The sequence below is a fragment of the Vicugna pacos genome, chromosome 22 (genome assembly GCF_048564905.1).
Source record: "Vicugna pacos chromosome 22, VicPac4, whole genome shotgun sequence".
Lineage (NCBI taxonomy): Eukaryota > Metazoa > Chordata > Mammalia > Artiodactyla > Camelidae > Vicugna > Vicugna pacos.
The window spans coordinates 29,906,725-29,913,266 of NC_133008.1; the positions used below are offsets into that span (position 1 = coordinate 29,906,725).

The 6,542-nt window shown below is 58.4% G+C and overlaps 1 protein-coding gene across 2 annotated transcripts in view; it reads left to right on the plus strand.

The window, feature by feature from the left end:
• The window catches only part of SH3GL1 (SH3 domain containing GRB2 like 1, endophilin A2), a 30,110-nt gene that overhangs the window by 13,477 nt on the left and 10,091 nt on the right, over positions 1-6,542 (plus strand). The gene's annotated exons all lie outside the window — the stretch shown is intronic.

Here is a 6,542-nt window from a genome sequence, read left to right on the forward strand (position 1 = left end):
GGGTGGGGTAGAGAGGGAGGAGCGGCTGTGCAAGGTGACAGAGCACCAGCATCTGACACGGGGCCATGTTTCGCAGTGCCCGTCACTAACCCTCAGGGAGCTGGTGTGCTGTGCTGAGAGCTGTTTACGGCTTCCTTCCCCTGGCTTGCCGTGTGCTGCCCCAGGATCGTGACCTGCCCAGGTGCTTCTGGTAGTCATGCCTGAAGAAGCTGGCCTCGGTGGCCCTGAGTCACCTGTTGTCACCGGCCTGGTGTGACAGGCAAGTGGTGGAGCCAGGTGAGGGTACATTCCTCAGCGCCCATTCAGCCTCTGTCTGGAGCTGTCTCACGGAGGAGCTCCATGGCCAAGCTCTGCCCTCCCCCCGGAGAGACTGGGTGTGTGGCCCCTACTGACTACAGCCCCGGCCCATTTTCAAGCCACTTCCCTTTGGCCTTCAGAACCTGTTTGCCTGTCAGCCTTCCTTTCCTGTGTCCTGTCTTCCCAAACTGCAGACCTGTCCACTTCACCAGGGGTTCCTGTCAATAGGAAACCACCCACTCCGGGAGTGGGGCTTCCCTGGATGCAGGTCAGCCTGGGCCCAGGCTGCTCACGTTGTTTGCTTTGTAAATTTCCCCTTCGCTCTCCAGTGAGGGGGCCAGCTGGTGGGCAGAGTATCGCCTAACCTGAGCTTCCCATAACTGACAGAAGATAAAGTTGGGGTACAGGGGTAGGGGCACTGTCATGCGGCTGGCTCCCTGGTCTGCAGCCCTCACAGCGCTTCATCGTGGGCTAGTGCAGTGGGGTTAGGCCCTATGAGGTCACGCCTCCCTCCTGTGGGTGCTCGCTATTGTTCAGCACTCCCTAGTTTCAGATGGTGTCCTGCGCACGGGTGCAGCAGTCACTTACTTGAAGTTCACAGTCCAGTGGGAAGAGAGCTGTAAACAAGAGGTCTTGAGAGAGTGTGAGGGGTCAGGGACAGCCCCTCTGAGGAAGGGATGCTGGGCGAGACCAGATGGGCAGAACCCAGCTGTGGAAGGTCTGAGGACAGCAGGGCAGAGGCTCTGATGTGGGACGAGGTGGGTGCCTTTGTGGAACAGCCTGGTCCAGGGTGAGGTTCACAGGGGGCCGGCCTGAGGGAGAGGTGTTAGTAATGTGATGGGAGAGGTGGCCAGCGGCCAGGTCACTCCTGCCTGGGTAAGGAGGCAGGCGACAGAGAATCAGGAGGGCTTCCTGGTAAAGGTGGCTTCACATTAGACCTTTCAGAATGGAAGTGGTCTTAGAGATGAGGGAGACAGCATCTGTGTTCCAGGAGGCAGGGGCTCTGGATGTCAGTTGGTCGGTCACCTTAGCTTGCGATTGTTGGGGTGCACGGGCCCCTCCTTGAGACTTGTGCCCAGGTGTCTCCAGCCTCTTGTGTAGTAGGCCGCAGTGACGGTGTTGGATGAAGGGTTTGTTCTGGTGCTTTCCAGAGGCCCAGCAGCTCTGGGCCTCACAGGATTTCCAAACACCACGTCCTGTCTCTTCCTGAAGGGCTGCTCTTGCGTCAGCTCTGCCATTTACAAAAGATGAGTTTGCAAAACACCTTATCATTTTCTTGCAGATGCGTAGCAGAATCTTGCTCTGCCGTCCCGCCTATAGATCTGTGGCCAGTAGCTCCCCCGCGGTGCACCCCAGCGCGCAGTGGTGCGGAGCGGGCGTGGCCCTGCCAACCGGGACTCCAGGGGTTTATTACCTCATTTGTTTGTGGGTTGGGTGTTTCTTTTTATAAATTTTCATCTGAAATTGATTTTCCCAGTTGTGTGACATTCAGCCCTCTTGCCTCGCCCCCAAGATGAGAAGTTAAAGTGCATGGGGCCAATTTGCACCTAGGGTTTTCAGCTCCAGCAAGAACTCCAGATGTGATTTGCTGGCATCTCGGTTGTTGGATAAAAACCCTTGGCACAGCCAGGGGCACCAGCTTGGATCAGGCCCACTTCAGAGCCACTGGTCAGCAGGCCTTGCTCCCTCCACCTCTCCTGGAGGAGGCAGAATCCTGAGTCCCCACCCCAGTCTGTTGCCTGAATTCCTCAGCCGGGCCCTGTGGCTTTACCCTTACTTTCCCCAGTAGCATTTGGGGCAGGGGTAGGCTCAGTGAGGGCTGGGGCAGGATCCATCTGAGTCTTCCTGCATTGGTGGCACCATGGCCCGGGCAGGGTTCTGCATGAGCTGTGCCATTGATTTTCATAGAAAGCTCTGTAGTGTTCCAGGGGCTTTGGCTTCATGCCACCCTGGAGTGGTGGGTTTTGTGTGAGAGGCTGGAGTTCCAGAAGGCTCAGGGCACAGCCGGCCCTCTAACGCAGGTCTTCCACCTCCAGGCCAGTGTACTCAGCACGCTGTAGGGTTAGTCCTGAGCAGTCATCCCCCTTGTCACTGTCACTGTGCAGGAACAGCTGTGGTCCTCCTGACCACCTGTTCCCAGGGGCCTGGGATGTGGCTCCACACTTGCTGGAACACTTCCCCGGTCAAGCGGGAAGGGCAGGGTTTGCAGCCCAATCCTGAGCGCTGGCCTTTGCCTTCCCAGAACCCCTGACAGCCCTGGCCTGTCTCTGAAAATGAGGAAGCAAATCAGAGCTGCAGGGCAGCCTCCAGAGTGAGGTGATTTAAGACTTTGACGACTCCTGTCTGGCTTGGTGTCATGCACACACACACGCATGCACACTGCACTGCCTGGCCCTGGGCAAGGCACATCACCTCCTGGGGCCTTAATTGGCCCCTTTTATAAGGAGGAGATACCTCCCCAGAGGCCGTGGCTGGGCAGAGTGGGTGCTGAAGGTCCCAGATGGCTCTTTCCCTTCCTCTTGGGGTTTTCAAGGATGACAAAAGGGCCAGCAAGGCAGTAGATCCAAGGAATAATGTAGTCTCTGCAGTGTTTCATGGCAACATTAAAAGATGCACATTTTGTGAGCCCTCCTCGGCTCAGCAGTCCTCCTCCCCCTGCAAGCCCAAAGCGCTTCAACTAGAGCTAGCTTTCCACAGCAGAGAGGATGTGGAGCCCTCACAGTACCCAGGAGGGCCCACTTCCTCCCCCAGATCCTACGAGATTAACTGGGAGGCTGGTTAACAATGCATGAAAACAGGGAACGGTTCTGTGTGCTCCTGCTTCCCTTTGCAGCCACTCAGCGTCTTAGGAGGAATCCCAGGACCAGCGATCATTAGAGTCAAGCCTGGGCCAGCGCTGGGCAGGTGCGGTGGGGGGAGCCCAGAGGAGGCGGAATTAGGAGCTGTGGTGCCCTGACCCAGGCCCCCGTCCCACCACAGAGCACTGGGAGGGCACTCAGGCCCGTGGCTTCTGGCCAGATGGGCTGCGAGGAGGAGGGGGGATCCCTGCTGTGGCCAGCCAGGCCTCCCGCGGCCGCAGCCTACACTCAGCCAGCCTTCTTCCCCCACTGGCCACGTGGAGCTCAAGCTAGGCAGGAAGTGAGTTCTTTGTCACACCGTCTCCAAGGACTGCTGCGTCATCTTGGGGAGGGGAGGTACTTTTCTCAGAGACCTTAGGCTGTCTTCATGGCTTCCTTCCACTCAGCTGGGCCTGGAGCAGGAAAAGGCACCCCACATCCCCCTGTGTCTGCCCAGCCCCTCACTCTTCCTCCAGCCTTGGGTCCTTCTGAGCTGCCATACCTATGTTTTGTTAGCCGTTCTCTGGGAGGAACTGCCTGAAAGGAAGGGGCCTGGGCTATTGGTCAGATGCACTGTGTTGGGTGATGGAAGAGCAAGACACACGGGGTCCCTGCGCCCTGGGAGCTTGCCATCAGCTACAGGAGGAGAGCATAGGATGTGTGGCCGGCAGGTGAGGGAGAACAAGAGGAAGTCAGGCAGGAATTAGGCCAGTGCAGGGCTGACCCGCAGGGGAGGAGAGGAGCAGTCCCGAGATTGCAGGGCAATGGGCCCTGACGCACAGAGGATTCTGGACTCAGCCTGCGGAGGCTGCCGTGGGCTGGAGGCTGGGCAGAGCCCGGGGAGGGGAGGCCAGTGTGGAGGGGTTCCCGGGAGAAGTGAGAGAGTCCGAGCCAGGGTGGGGCAGGCCTGGTTCAGGCAAGTGGAGAGGCTTCCGGGGGTACACAGGGACCTTCGTGACAGATAGGGGCACTTAAAGCCAGTGGCACGGCCTGAGGCTCCATCAGGAAAGCAGTGTGATGGCGGCGGCGGGAGGTCTGGTGACTTTGTCGTCAGCCCGGGGCAGAAGGGGCAGCTCTCTGGGTGTCTGCCCTCAAGGGGCCTCTGGGTGCCGGTACCAAGATTCCGCACAGCCTGCAGAAGCGGAGGTCAGTGCTTCGGGATGAGACCTCAGCTGCACCCCTGTTCCATGTCGGGAGTCTGTCCTCTGGCTGGCCACTGCCTGAGCAGTCACTGAGCGATCCTCCCTATCTGCCGGCACCACCTTCTCCAGTCATTTCCTCCCGACAGCTGGTCCCTGCTTTGCTCCCGGTGCCCGTGCCATGCCGTGAGCAGCCCAGACTTGGATTAAGCCAGGTGCGACTTTGAGAGGACTTTTCTCATGTGAGGGTTTCCCCCTCCCATTTCAGAAGCATGTGCCAGGCTGGGGAGCGGCTGCTGGGACTCACGTGCCATTCCGCTCACTGCCCACCACTCTAGCCCGGGGCCCTGCTCCCAAGCCAAGCAGTCCTGAGAGGGGCGGGACACCCGGAGGCGTTCGGACTGTGAGAGGCCAGGTCTGACCAAGGTCCCCAGGCTAGGCCAGGCTCCTCTCCACAGCAGCACGCCACCCCCGCCGCTCCTAGCTGGGAGACCCTACGCTGACTTGTCTGCAGTCTCGGGGACCTGAGGGGTTCTGCTTCTGAGCCAGTATCTCAGCTGCCAGCCCTAGGCCTGAGGTGCCACCCCTTCTACTGAGAGAACGCCTCAGGCTTCAAAGACAGTGCCCTCTTGCTGCCAGAAGTAAGTCCCAGATAAACTCCAGGCATGCCACACAGAGGGCATTTGTGCGTCCGTGTCTGCCCCTTGGGGCCGAATCTGATGGTTGTGGTGCCCGGTTTGAGGTTTCCACAGGAAAAGTAGCTTCAGAGGCCTTTCCTGCTTGATCATTCCCACTGCTTCTGTTTACAAGGCTGCTTTTAAAAAAGAGTTTAGCTTTGATCCCTAGGAGGAGAGGAAGTATGTGCCTGGAGGCATGAAGGGCACCAGCAAATTTCAGAATTCCTGGTACACAGAAGGAATTGCTGACTTGTCAGGACACTTCCCTCTGTGGGGCTTAACAAAGGGGATGTGACTTACTCTCCGTCAGCTCACAAATATTTACAAAAGACCTATGACAGATGAGGTCTCCCCTGCTGCCAGAGCCCTCAGGCTTCCCACTGGACCATCTCCTTGGGCTAAGGAGTTTATTTCTACCCTGATTCCTCCTGGTCTGGTATGAAGGTACATTTCTGTACAAATGGTGTTTCTAGTGGCCTTTACTTTGGTGGCACCTCACTCCTCAGGGCGGCAGTCCAGCCCCCACGCCTCGTGGCCTTTACTTTCAGCCACGTGGGAGCACCCCGCCCCTGGAATCAGAGCGCCACCCCTGTCAGCAAGCATTTCATACTCAAGGAACTCACAAGGGCCCAGGCTTTGGAAATCGTCCTAACATAGGGGCCATTGGAGGTTTCCGGGCAGGGACAGACATGTTTAAAGCAGGAGGCTTCAGGGCGGGTATATTGCATACATTACCTCCCCAGAAGTGCCCTTAGCTCGCCTTTCCAGAAAGAGTGTCCAGTTAACCAAAGAGCATACCCTGTGATGTCTCTGCCAGTATGTCTGAGTTGGGGGCACGGAGTGCAAGCAGAGAAAGGAGACGTGAAGAGGCCAGCGTCTTCGTGTATCGGCCACACAGCAGACCAGCCTGGGCTCTGCCCATGACCTGGGCTCTCTCAGTCACGAGACAGAAGACCTCAATGGAAACTAGAAGGGGCTGCTCTGAAATGTTGGCAAGCAGCTCCCAGATCTTCGGAGGCCAGCAGGGAGGGGAGTCACAGTTGGAAGGGATTTAGAAGCAATGCATCCATCCCTATGTCTGTCCCTCCCATCCCTGGGCTGTCATCCCTGTTCAGGAATTTCTCAGCCCTGCCTGTGATCATCACAGTTGCCTCTGGGGACCTCCCATGTCTGGGCGTCCTGCTTATGGGCAGTCTGCCTCCTCACGGCCCTCGGTATCCCCCACCCTTCTGGCCAGGCCCTGCGCAGGCGCCGGGCGTCACCCTTCCCTTACTGTCCAGTTCTCCAGGACCAGCCAGTCGAACAGCTCTGGGCACAGCCCCCAGTTCCTCCCTGGGTCTCCTCATCTGTAAAATGGGCACACCGGTCCCTCCCTGCGTCATCATTGCATAGAGGTGACAATCGGTGGCAGGATGTGTGGGAAGCGCCCACACTGTGCCTGGCACATCCGGTGGACCAGGAATGGCAGCTCTTGTGTCCTGAACCCGCGTCTCACCCAGAACACCGCCTGCCTGCCTGGCCAGCTCTGCCTGCTGGAACCCTGCCCTGTGGGGTCCGGCTCAGACAGCACTGGGCTCTGCAGCTCCGGGAGC